The sequence below is a fragment of the Pseudorasbora parva genome, chromosome 10, assembly GCF_024679245.1.
Source record: "Pseudorasbora parva isolate DD20220531a chromosome 10, ASM2467924v1, whole genome shotgun sequence".
Classification (NCBI taxonomy): domain Eukaryota; kingdom Metazoa; phylum Chordata; class Actinopteri; order Cypriniformes; family Gobionidae; genus Pseudorasbora; species Pseudorasbora parva.
Window position 1 is genome coordinate 2726389 of NC_090181.1, and position 14217 is coordinate 2740605.

The 14217-nt window shown below is 40.3% G+C and overlaps 2 pseudogenes; both read left to right on the forward strand.

Annotated features, from left to right (window-relative positions):
- Positions 1-2475: 2475 nt before the first annotated feature.
- LOC137090875 (cytochrome P450 1B1 pseudogene) lies at positions 2476-6446 on the forward strand (annotated as a pseudogene).
- A 1566-nt stretch (positions 6447-8012) lies between these two features.
- Positions 8013-10887, forward strand: LOC137090877 (cytochrome P450 1B1 pseudogene; annotated as a pseudogene).
- The last annotated feature ends 3330 nt before the right edge of the window (positions 10888-14217 follow it).

The following is a 14217-nucleotide window of genomic DNA, read 5'->3' on the forward strand; positions in this document are numbered from 1 at the left end:
AGCATGTGTGTTATCATGCAATGCATTATAAGGCGCATTTAAAACACCAAGGCTTCAAGTAAAGTGTTAAAAGATATCCAATATTGAAAGTACTGCTTACACACAGGATGTTAACTAATATAGACGGTGTACGTGCAAATAACTGACCCTGGACACCGCAGAATGAAATCTAATCTAGTTTCTGTGAAGATGTTTATTCTCTCCTAGCGAGCAGAAACAGTGGGCTCCTTAAATCCAGGCGGATTGGATCTGATTGTGTTTGGCAGCTTCTCCTTCCTCTCGTCTCAGGGAATAAGGCACATCTGATTTTAAAGGTGGTTTGCATCCAGGAAAGTGTGCTATCAGCGAGAAGTCAACGCTACTGTCTCTGTGACACTAGAAACACTGCAATTACGCTCATTAGATCCCTGCAAAAATAAACTCCTGGGGAGGAAACAAGGAACATTTATCTCCCGCTTATTGGCGCTCGGAAGAGAAACGTTTTGCATCAGGAACATTCAGTTCCCGATACAACTGAGTGAACTTCACTGACACAGAGCTCACTGGAACTGCAGATGCAAGTGCACACACACAACCATGATAAAATATAACATTCACAACACGATCACATGTGAATGTACACGCCAAAATGAGTTTTTCGCGTGCTTATGATACGCATTTTATGGCGTGTAGCCTATATGACACACTCTTGGGTTCGTGCGTATAATTAATAATTTTGGCGTCACTTGACCCTACTAACACAAAAACAAATGCACATGCATCTTCTTCCTAATGATGTTTAATCGGATGCCCTTTCTAACTGAATGAAGTGTCTGTAATGAAGTATCCTGTTGGTGGATCTGCTTTAGTGCACGTTATGAAGGCATGCTTGCAATTAGGCAATCTCTCAATGGCTGCATACCCAAAAACACATGTGAAAATTTATCCTGAAATTGTGAGGGGAAAATAGCCGAGAGAGACCCTGGCGTGCTTTTCGATGAGATCAGAGACCCCAGAATATGATGCGCCGCGAACACAATGTCAAATTACGCTCTTAAAGATCATTTACAGTCTTTATTTCCATCCCTGATGTGCTGTACAATGTTGACATTTGCACTTGAGTTATGAATGATTAATGCTGCAAGGATATTATGTTATTTATTATAACTTTGTGTGTGATTGTGCATCATGAAATCAATAAGTGCAAAGCATTTTTGGGACAAAATTGAGTACATTAAAATAAAAAAAGAGTAATTCAATGAAGGAAATCGGTTTATTAAATAGAAACTCAACATATGTTATCTAAACCATATAAATTATTTAAGTTCTCTGACAAAAGATAAAAAGTTGTGATAAATCATGAATATCATTTTTTATGTATAATGCGTAATACGATATTTACAATGTACATCCTAATGCATTATATCTTGTCATAAGTAGTTGTAGCCAAAGTTAAACAGCATTATAATATTCACCTATTCCTTACACCTGAAATAGTTTGTTGCGTTTTAATGCAGTATACTTTCTAAAGGTGGCTACAGTGATCAACATATTATAAGATGCATTACAAGGCATACAAAATGCATACTTTTTATACTTTTAAAGTAAAAATTATAATATCTTATATAATTGTATAATATTTGCAATTAGTTGCAACATCTGAAATTGATTGTTTGATATGTGTTTTAATGCATTAAAGCAGTGTTCAATGAACAGATAAGCATTATAATGCATTATAACTGGTGACAACTATTAATGAGATCATGCAATGCATTATAATATGCATTGTAAGTATGCCTACTTTTATAATGCATTATATAAAGGCTGTAATATAGCCCATATATCGTTTATTATGACATAACTCCATCAATAAATAATATATATGGTATAACGGACTATATAATATGGAGGTAAACACACACTCACACACACACACACATTTCAGAGCCTTGCCGGGTTGCATAACTCATTGCATGCACACATACTTTTCCATTTTTAGGGTTTATGTAGAGTCTGCAAACCAGAGCACCTATTTATTATGAAACCTTCCCCAAGACAGACGTCTGGGATGCCGTCGGTGATTGCATCGAGCTTAAAATAACATGTTCGTAATCCTGTGCAAACCAGAGCAGAAATAACGATTACAGCTTCAGCGCGCGCGACGACTAGAAACACAAGCGCGGGCGCGCGCGCCAAATAAGGAGATGCAAAGAGTTGAGATGCTCAGAAACATTAACGATTAAATGCGTCGCTCCGTTTGAGCTGCATTCACACACTCCAGCACATCACGGAGTTTTTGCACAGTGATGATCAGAAATACGCCAGATAGAGAGCGTGCAAACGACGCACAGATGACCCACGCGCTGGTTTTAATGCACGCAGACTCGTGCTGATCTTCAGACGGACTCTCCGAGGCTTCCACAATATGGGAGGAGTGAGGCTGTCCTCGGGTCCGGCCCCCTGTGCCGCAAACATATATAACAGACATGGATCCCGCCGACCAGCTCACACAACACACTGAGCTTAACACTCTGAGATAAAGCAAAGCAAGTGTAGAAAACTTAGACACCAGGAGAGTTTACACTGTGATTTTTGCATGCATAACAGGATGCGTATTGTTTTTCTCATTGTGTAACATTAGGCATTATTTGAGCAGAAAAAAGCATCAGAAGAATGGCTCTGAGTGAAGCCGAGTTTGGACTGAAGGGCAGCAGCATCATGAAGGAACAGGTTCAGCCGGCTCTGATAGCATCCTTCATCATCCTCTTCTTCCTCGAGGCCTGTTTGTGGGTCCGAAATCTCACGTTCAAGAAAAGACTCCCGGGCCCGTTCGCCTGGCCTTTGGTGGGGAATGCCATGCAGCTCGGCCAAATGCCACACATCACCTTCTCCAAGCTGGCGAAGAAATACGGGAACGTTTACCAGATCAGACTCGGCCGAAATGACATCGTGGTTCTGAACGGAGACGCCGCCATTCGTAAGGCACTCGTTCAGCACAGCACCGAGTTCGCCGGACGGCCCAATTTCGTGTCTTTTCGGATGATTTCCGGCGGTCGTAGCTTGACGTTTAACAACTACAGCACACAGTGGAAGATGCACCGGAAAGTGGCGCAGTCGACTCTGAGAGCGTTCTCGTTGGCGAACACTCAAACCAAAAAAGCGTTTGAGCAACACGTCGTGGGCGAAGCCATGGATCTGGTCCAGATGTTCCTGAGGCTCAGCGCTGATGGACGCCATTTTGATCCGTCGCACGAATTCACAGTCGCCGCCGCTAATGTAATCTGCGCTCTTTGCTTTGGGAAACGCTACGGACATGACGACCCCGAGTTTAGGACTCTCCTGAAACGAGTGAATAAGTTCGGAGAAACGGTCGGCGCCGGAAGCTTGGTGGACGTCATGCCTTGGCTTCAGTCATTTCCGAATCCAGTAAGAAGCGTCTACCAGAACTTCAAGACCATTAACGCAGAGTTTTTTGCTTACGTAAAGGACAAAGTGATGCAGCATAGAGACTCGTACGACCCGAAAGTCACCCGTGACATGAGCGACGCTATTATCAGCGTCATCGAGCACGGGAAGGAGAACATCCTATCTAAAGAGTACGTTGAGGCGACGGTCACTGATTTAATCGGCGCGGGACAAGACACGATGTCAACCCTTATGCAATGGATCCTTCTGCTTTTGGTCAAACACCCGTCGATTCAAAGCAAACTTCAAAAGCAGATTGATAAAGTGGTGGGTCGTGATAGACTCCCCTCGATTGAAGACAGAAGTAACCTTCCATACCTGGACGCCTTCATCTACGAGACCATGCGCTTCACCAGCTTCGTCCCCGTCACCATCCCTCACTCCACAACCTCAGACGTCACCATCGAAGGCCTTCACATCCCTAAAGATACCGTGGTGTTCATCAACCAGTGGTCAGTCAACCACGACCCTCAGAAATGGTGTGATCCTCACATCTTCAACCCGTCGAGATTCCTGGACGAAACCGGAGCCCTGGACAAAGATCTGACCAACAGCGTGATGATCTTCTCCACAGGTAAGAGGCGATGCATTGGAGAACAGATCGCAAAAGTCGAAGTATTCTTGTTCTCTGCGATCTTGTTGCACCAGTGCTCGTTCGAGAGCAACCCTTCTCAGGATCTCTCCATGGACTGCTCGTACGGTTTAACACTGAAGCCACTGCATTACACCATCTCGGCCAAGCTCAGAGGAAAACTTTTTGGCTTGGTGTCGCCGGCATGAGGGAAAGCCGCCAGCTTGTTCTTGTGACTAAAGGCCAGCAGAGACTGAACATATTGCAAATGTATTACACATAGTAAAGCTGCACTGAATGCTATCTAATAATTGCATATTTAATATTTAATGAATATTTACACTGTTTATATGTTGGCAATGATTCAATGAATTGATCACATTCATATCAAAGTATCGAAGCTTAGAATAAAAGCCACAGAATAAAACATTTTAAAAGATAATTGCGACTTTTAATCTCACAAATGCGGGTTTAAATATCATAATTATGACTTTATATCACACAATTATGACTTGTTATGGTAATTCTGACTTTATATCTCATAAATCTGACTTTATATCTCGTAATTCTGACTTTATATCTTACAATTCTGACTTTATATCTCGTAATTCTGACTTTATATCTCATAAATCTGACTTTATATCTCGTAATTCTGACATTATATCTCATAAATCTGACTTTATATCTCGTAATTCTGACTTTATATCTTACAATTCTGACTTTATATCTCATAAATCTGACTTTATATCTCGTAATTCTGACTTTATATCTTACAATTCTGACTTTATATCTCATAAATCTGACTTTATATCTCGTAATTCTGACTTTATATCTTACAATTCTGACTTTATATCTCGTAATTCTGACTTTATATCTCGTAATTCTGACTTTATATCTCATAAATCTGACTTTATATCTCATAAATCTGACTTCATATCTCGTAATTCTGACTTTATATCTCGTAATTCTGACTTTATATCTCACAATTCTGACTTTATATCTTATAAATCTGACTTTATATCTCGTAATTCTGACTATATCTCACAATTCTGACTTTATATCTCGTAATTCTGACTTTATATCTCGTAATTCTGACTTTATATCTCATAAATCTGACTTTATATCTCGTAATTCTGACTTTATATCTCGTAATTCTGACTTTATATCTCACAATTCTGACTTTATATCTTATAAATCTGACTTTATATCTCGTAATTCTGACTTTATATCTTACAATTCTGACTTTATATCTAGTAATTCTGATTATATCTCGTAATTCTGACTTTATATCTCGTAATTCTGACTTTATATCTCACAATTCTGACTTTATATCTTACAATTCTGACTTTATATCTAGTAATTCTGATTATATCTCGTAATTCTGACTTTATATCTCGTAATTCTGACTTTATATCTCACAATTCTGACTTTATATCATAATTCTGATTATATCTCGTAATTCTGACTTTATATCTCACAATTCTGAGATAAACATTCTGAGTTGTGAGTCATAAAGTCAGAATTGTGAGATAAAAAGTCCCAATTATTATTATTATTATTTTATTCTGTGGTGCAACTTCCATAGAAAATAGATTCTAAATGTTTTAATTGCTTTCCATAAATCATCTAAGCTTCAAAAATAATGTTTTGCGACTCACAATATGAGATGTTTATGGTCAAACGCTAAGCCACTGTCACTGTAGACACATCAGTTATTATGTAATATTATGCAATTGTTTGTAGTGAGTCATTACCAGCGGCTGTTACTTCCTATGAACTCAGATGTTGACTCACATTTGGCATAGCAGTGCATTTAATTATGCTTGCATAAAACTGTATAACAATGTGATTATTTACTTCAGGTATTTTCAGTATTTTAAGCATTTATTTATACCCATTATACTGTTTCTATAAATTATATTCTCTATAAAATGCAAAGCAATTTATTCATTGAGATTCTAAAAAAGGCTGCAATGAGTTTAATTTGCAATCAATGCCTTGCTGAGTCTTGATAATGCTCAGCACATCAGCCAATGAAAGACTTCACTCTCACGCTGGATCAACTTCCTCATTACGTCCTTTTGAAGATTCTCTCACATGCACACATCAAACAAATCCTCACCAACAGGAGCATCAATCAGACATTCCTATATCCCACATTGCGTATATTATGGTAAATGTTCTCACTGAATGCTCTGTAACTGAAGTGCATGTATTCAGGAATGCAGCTTTTTGAAGAAAAACTAGAATGTCCAGGTATTGTTTTCTTTTTACTATTCGAAATAAGCTACAAGTGGAATAAAGTGCTGTACTACAACCTGTGAAGATGCACTCCCCCTCCGTCTGTTATGATGCTCAATACATGCCCAAACATTCATACAAACAAACAATGCATGCAAGTGAAAAAATAAATCATGCATGTCAAACCAAACCAGCCTGGCATCGAAACGACACTTTTATTATATGAACTGTCTGCATCTGTCTTCACTTATGCATATTGACTCTGTATTTCATTATTGGCCAATATTTCTGTTTACATTCAGTTTCTGAGATATTTCTGTAAAACCACATCTTTAAAGTCAAATTATCTTATTAAATTTATATAACAGTCATTACTCTAACTACAGCTCACTCTGCTAGAGTACATATTTAACTCCATTGTTTGTATCTGTTCTTTGTCTGAAGCATTTAAAAACCAAACTCAAATCGTTCATGAGCAGACTGGATTCCTCTAGTGACTCGATCTGTGTTCAGTTGGCATCGCATCGCGGATTCCAAACAAAACGAAATCCCGGCAATTAGAGCAGATTTACGGAGCTCGTTTACTGTTAGACAATGTATTTGGTTAAAAAATAGACAGAAATCTTTGCTTTACAGCAAATCCAATAAAAAATTATCTCTTAAAAAGTATATAGAAAGCAACAGCCATCATTAAATGAAGGTTCACGTCCAATTAGGATGAATATATGCTATTCTCTTACTCTGTCATGCGCGCGCACACACACACACACACACACACACACACACACACACACACACACACACACACACACACACACACACACACACACACACACACACTAACACTCACACACGCTTACTCACACATTGGACAAACTCATTCTCTCTCTTCCTCACACACACACACTCACACACACACACTAACACTCACACACGCTTACTCACACATTGGACAAACTCATTCTCTCTCTTCCTCACACACACACACACACACACACACACACACACACACACACACACACATTAACACTCACACACGCTTACTCACACATTGGACAAACTCATTCTCTCTCTTCCTCACACACACACACTCACACACAAACTCTCTCTCTCTCTCTCTCTCTCTCTCTCTCTCTCTCTCTCTCTCTCTCTCTCTCTCTCACTCTCTCTCTCTCTCTCTCTCTCTCACGCACGCACGCACGCACGTACGCACACACACACACACACCTTTTCTCTTCACTAATGTTCACTTTCACTTCACTAATGTTCATCATGTTTAAAGTCTCAGTGTGTTTGAACTGGTGCGCTAGTGATTTTTAGTGAATGTATGAAGTCTTATCTATCAGCATCATCCACTAATGACAAAAAAACACAATACTGACTGATTAATGACATTATCTTCATAATGTCATATCATTATTGCTGAACTGAACTCGTTTCCCAACACTGAACTTAACCGAGCCGAATAATAACACCATTATCTTCAGAGCAGCTTTATAGCTTCAACTGAATTGGTTTCATAATTTATCGATTTTTACAACGTTCACATTGTTATTTTCCTGTTTTATTAATGTGAAGCTGCTTTGAAACAATCTGTACTCGTTCAAGCGCTCACCAGCAAAAACGTCCGTTGATAGTGTATCATCTAATGCCTAATATATGATATATGAAGTGTTACACGTGTAGATGTTGGGAGTCCCGTGTGTGTCCAGGCGCTTGCACTCCGGCCGTAATGGGTGGAGAGTCCGAGAGAGTCGGGGGGGAAAGAAAACAAACCTGTGGCCCAAACTCCTCCTACTCTAGAGATATATAACACAGTGTCAAGACTGAGATCTGCATTCTTCTAATTTGGCCATCTCTGGACAGGCTCCGCAAACCCTGACCCGTCTTCCTGTAACCCCACAGCAGGACGCGGAGCTTTCCAGACTCCTCTTTTGACTTATCACCAGCCCTTCACTCGCCATTCAGCTGCTAATATCGTTTATATTAGAGATTGAGGATATCATGGCACCGTCAGACACCGAGTTTGGCTTGAAGGTCATCCTCAAGGAATGGAGCGGACAAATCCAGCCGGCCCTCATTGCATCCTTCATCTTCCTCTGCTGTCTGGAGGCTTGTTTTTGGGTCAGGAACCTCACTCTGAAAAAGAGGCTTCCGGGGCCCTTCGCTTGGCCGCTTGTGGGCAACGCCATGCAGCTCGGCCAAATGCCGCACATCACCTTCTCAAAGTTGGCAAAGAGGTACGGAAATGTTTACCAAATCCGACTCGGAAGCAGCGACATAGTGGTTCTCAATGGAGACGCGGCCATACGGAAGGCGTTGCTTCAACACAGCACCGAGTTCGCCGGCAGACCGAACTTTGTGTCCTTCCAGTCGGTTTCCGGCGGGACGAGCATGACATTCACAAGCTACAGCAAGCAATGGAAGATCCACCGTAAAATCGCTCAGTCCACCATTCGTGCCTTCTCTTCTGCAAACAGCCAAACGAAAAAGTCCTTCGAGAAGCACATCGCGGACGAGGCAGAGGAGATGATCGAAACATTTTTGAGGTTGAGTTCAAACCAGCAATACTTCGATCCATCTCACGAGCTGACAATTGCGGCCGCCAATGTCATCTGCGCTCTTTGCTTTGGCAAACGCTACGGACACGAGGACCTAGAATTCAGGACACTTTTGAGCAAAGTGAGCAAGTTTGGAGAAACCGTAGGAGCTGGGAGTTTGGTGGACGTCATGCCTTGGTTGCAATCGTTTCCTAACCCCGTCAGGAGTGTTTTTCAGAGCTTCAAAGACCTCAACAATGACTTCTTCACGTTTGTTAGAAGTAAAGTTGTGGAGCACCGGCAAAGCTACGACCCTGAAGTCACGAGAGACATGAGCGACGCCTTCATTGGCGTGATTGATCATGCAGACGCGGAGACGGGCTTGACCGAGACTCATACTGAAGGTACGGTTTCGGATCTCATCGGTGCAGGTATGGATACGGTTTCCACCGCCTTGAACTGGATGCTTCTTCTACTGGTCAAACACCCGTCGATTCAAACCAAACTTCAAGAGCAGATTGATAAAGTGGTGGGTCGTGATAGACTCCCCTCGACTGAAGACAGAAGTAATCTTCCATACCTGGACGCCTTCATCTACGAGACCATGCGCTTCACCAGCTTCGTCCCCGTCACCATCCCTCACTCCACAACCTCAGACGTAACCATCGAAGGCCTTCACATCCCTAAAGATACCGTGGTGTTCATCAACCAGTGGTCCGTCAACCACGACCCTCAGAAATGGTGCGATCCTCACATCTTCAACCCATCGAGATTCCTGGACGAAACCGGAGCCCTGGACAAAGATCTGACCAATAGTGTGATGATCTTCTCCATTGGAAAGAGGCGATGCATTGGAGATCAGATCGCAAAAGTCGAAGTTTTTCTGTTCGCTGCCATGCTGCTCCACCAGCTGACTTTTGAGAGCGACCCATCACAGGATTTGAGTTTAAACTGCACTTATGGTTTGACACTGAGGCCATTTGATTATAAAATCTCTGCCAAACCCAGAGGAAGTGTTTTCAATGGAGCATAAATGAGTGTGTGTGTGTGTGTTTGCAAACCCACTGTCTCTGATATAATACACTATGCTGAATCAGGTATGTGCTACAATATTTAAACTGTAGTTTACTTTACATCTTTACTTTACTTTTTTTTTTAAACTGTACGAATTAATCTAGATGTTTTAAATGCAAAATAACCAAAGGAAAAGTTGTATCATCAGGGTTTCTTTAAACTTTGAATATATACAGTGCTTGAACCCCTTGCAGAGTCTGTGAAAATGTGAATAATTGGAACAAAATAAGAGACATCATACAAAATGCATGTCATTTTTATTGTATTTAGTACTGTCCTGAATAAGATATTTTACATTAAAGATGTTTAGTCCACTAGAAAAACAAAGAAAAAGACAAAAGCTGGATTGATAAAAATGACCTTTTCAAAAGTCTATTAACCCTTCATTCTTAATATTGTGTGTCTTCCCTGATGATCTATGGCTGTGTGTGTGTGTGTGTGTGTGTGTGTGTGTGTGTGTGTGTGTGTGTGTGTGTGTGTGTGATTCCCTGATGATCCACGGCTGTGTGTGTGTTTTGTGATGGTTGTTCTTGAGTCTCTTGTTTAAACTGCCCAATGTTCTTCAGAAAAATCCTCCAGCTCCTGCAAATTCTCCAGTTTTCCAGCATCTTTTGCCTCTTTGAACCCTTTCCAGCAGGGACTGTATGATTTTGAGATTTGAGGACGATTGAGGGACTCAAACACAACTATTAAAAAAAGTTCAAACAATCACTGATGCTCCAGAAAGAATCACGATGCATTCAGAGCGGGGGGTGAAAACTTTTGCACAGGATGAAGATGTAATTTTTTTTTTTTTTTTTTTTCAATATCAATGTTTTTCATTTAGTTTTGCCCCTCAGAAGCAACAGAAGATACTTGCATGTGTCCTGGAAGACAAATGAAGTACAATTTACCGCAATCTTCAAATTCCAAAAGTTTTCAACCCCTCCTCTTAATGCGTCGTATTTCCTTCTGCAGCATCAGTGAATGTTTGACCCTTTTTAAAATAGTGTTTAAATGTGTTTGAGTCCCTCAATCGTACTCAGATCTCACAATCATACAGTCACTGCTGGAAAGGGTTCAAAGATTCAAAAGATGCTGAAAACTGGAGAATTTGCAGGAGCTGCAGGATTTTTCTGAAGAACATTGGGCAGTTTAAACAAGAGACTCAAGAACAACCATCACAAAACACACAGCCGTGAATCATAAGGGAAGGACACACACACACACACACACACCCACACACAGCCGTTGATCATCAGGGAAGACACACAGTATTAAGATTCAAGGGTTCATAAACTTTTAAACATGGTCCTTTTTATAAATTTAGCTGTTTTGTATATATTTATCATATCATATCATATTTTATGTAAAATATCTTATTCAGGACAGTGCTAAAAAATAACAGTGTGTGTGTGTGTGTGTGTGTGTGTGTGTTGGCTATAACATAATAAAAGAGCGATCAAATCGTATTGCTTTTTAGCAAATATACAAAGATAAAGCATAAAAGGCTGTTTAATATTGATTTAAAGCTCAAATCAAATGTTTCATTCAGTTGTTTGTTCTGTACAAGTTCTACATAAGACTGTAACTTTTATAAAGATGCTGAAAAATTATTCAGAAATGTGACTTCAAATGCTTTTTATCATTGTAAATAAAATGCACTGCTGACTATAATAACACTGTGTGTTTCATTACATTAAATACTTCGATTCATGCTTACTGGGCTCCAAAACAGTCATCCTTTGCATATACGGCACAGTTTGTAGAGCATGCAAATTAGAAGTCTAAATGTATTTGCTAATTTTCTTTTCCGTAGCAGAGGTGATGGCGTCCAGTGTAACCACATGTGTGAACGTGCAAAGCTGCTTTGCGGCCCACATGCGCGAGGGGAGTCTCAGAGGGAGTCTTACATTTACACTGGTTAATTCATAGCAGACACACGCTGCTTTCCCCTCTCGCTTCCTGTCATGACACCGCAGCGTTCTGGAGAGGAGCCAGGGGTGTTATGGGCCATGCAGGGTAGCCACAGTACATGCCCCTGATTTACTGACAACCACACACGCAAATCGCACTCACACGGGACATGTCTTTCTGATAAACGCTCTTGCCCCCTTCAGTGGCCTCTGGATTTGCTGAGGTTTGAGTCTGAAACACAAATTGTGCCATCAGATGTTTTCACCTCTGCTTTTACCACCGCTGACCTTACACACAGATATCACAGAAAAACGTCACGGCCATATTTAATCTCAAAATAAAGAAATTCACGACGATTACAGCTGGACAGTTTATATTTGGACTAACTAGGGCCCTGGTCAAGAAGCAAACTGGCTAAACCGATTGTCAGCTAGCTGTCTCACGTCACCGAAGTCAGATAAATCCCAGCACATAGAGACTCTTTTACCTAGATATTATCACATAAAGACTGTGTCTGTTCCCTGAATTAGTAAATACAAAAAAAACATTAAAACCATTCAACAGTAAAAATTAAATTGTAAAATAAACAACAGATATAATTAGGGATGCACTGAATCCAGATTTTTGAGGTTCGGCCGAATACCGAATCCACTGGTCAAGATTATGCCGAATCTGAAACCGAACACCGAATCCAACTCCCATCCTCAGTCCATTATCACAGTAAACACATTAATGACATTAATGGTGTATTTTTAATTTAATTTTAATTTTTAAAAAAAGGCGAAATTATGCCAGGATGACTGTGCCGTATTGCTGTCTGTAGATTCCTTCATTCACAACTCTTATTCTCTCGGATTGGGAAGTTCGGTTCTTTTCCCGCGAAACGTTTTTTTCGGACAGTTCGTTTCAATGAACCGGTTAAAAAAAAAAACGGATCACCGGTTCTTTTACGTCCTTACGTAATGACGTCATTTCTATCATTCCGGCGGATGAAAATACATTCAAACACATTCATATAAAGTATTTGTAATCAAAACTTAGTATAGTAATAATTATTATTGTCATCATCATCATCATTTTGGATACGTTTTTTAATTCGTGTTGTGCGAAAGCACTTAATACAGCCACTGTCGTGCAAACACTGATGTTTTACACAGATTAAATAAACTTACATTGACATAACACAAACTTACACAAATCCTTGGTTCACCCGTGCTCATATATTATCAGCATCCGTTTTCCGAGAGAAACGGCAGCCGTCCCACTCCGAGAGAAACAGCTCTGTTCAAGACGACGCTATCACGCATGCAGTATCTCAGGTCACCGTTGGAGTTCAAGTTCAAGTTCAAGTTCAAGTTTTATTGTCACATTACCACAGCACATGTGCCTCGGTAAGTGAAATTCTTGGGAGCATGCTCCAGAAATTTGCAGAAACAGTTAACATATAACCATACAAACTTCAACAGGTAAAATGTGCAATGTGTTATAACATATACTTATGTGCAATGTGCAATGAGTTATAACATATACTTCAAGATATTAGTTTATTTCTAGTCTGAGGGACTGTCACTCATGTCAGAAAGTGAGTAACTATAGTAACTTGTGGGATCAGCGCTGATTTGAGACGCGAACCGTTTAGAAGGATTCAGTCCGATTTGGTGAACTGGTTCGACCGGATCACTAAAAAGATCCGGTTAAAAAGAACGATTCGTTCGCGAACCGGACATCCAGCAGCTATTGTTTAGGGTTCTTGCCACCACGAGACAAATCGGCATTGCAAATTGAACATATAGATCGACCTTAAATTGCCTTCTTGTGACTGAAAGTACTGCCAAACAACACATTTTCTGTTCACGAGTTCCATTTTCACTTTCTCAAAGCCTACTGCATTTGAACGGTCCACCTAGTAAACACGTTCCCATAATCAACCGCGGCATCATGTTCGACCTGTATCGCGTAGTGCAAGCGGGTTCGGTTTGGTGGAAAAAAATTCTAAGGTTCGGCAGGAACCGAACCCAGTCAAAAAGCCCAATATTCAGCCGAATCCGAACCCGAATCCTGGATTCGGTGCATCTCTAGAAATAATACAGATGAACAAATGATTAAGCGTTTTTGGATAAAGGGATCGAATATTTAGCAACTTGAGCTTTTTGTTAATGATATGATTACCGATCATAACCTATATGTGCGGTGTTTGACAGAAACCTGGCTAAAACCTGACGACTACATTACTTTAAATGAGAGCACCCCCCGCTTTATGTAACGTTGTGTAGTGTAAATGATAAATCCCGTTTGACATTTGTGTTGGCTTCTGTATACAGGCCACCAGGGCACAATACAGACTTTATCAGAGAATTTGCTGGTTTTGTATCAGAGTTGGTATTAGCTGCAGATAAAGTACTAATTGTTGGTGATTTTAATATCCATGTTGACAATGAAAAAGACTCATTG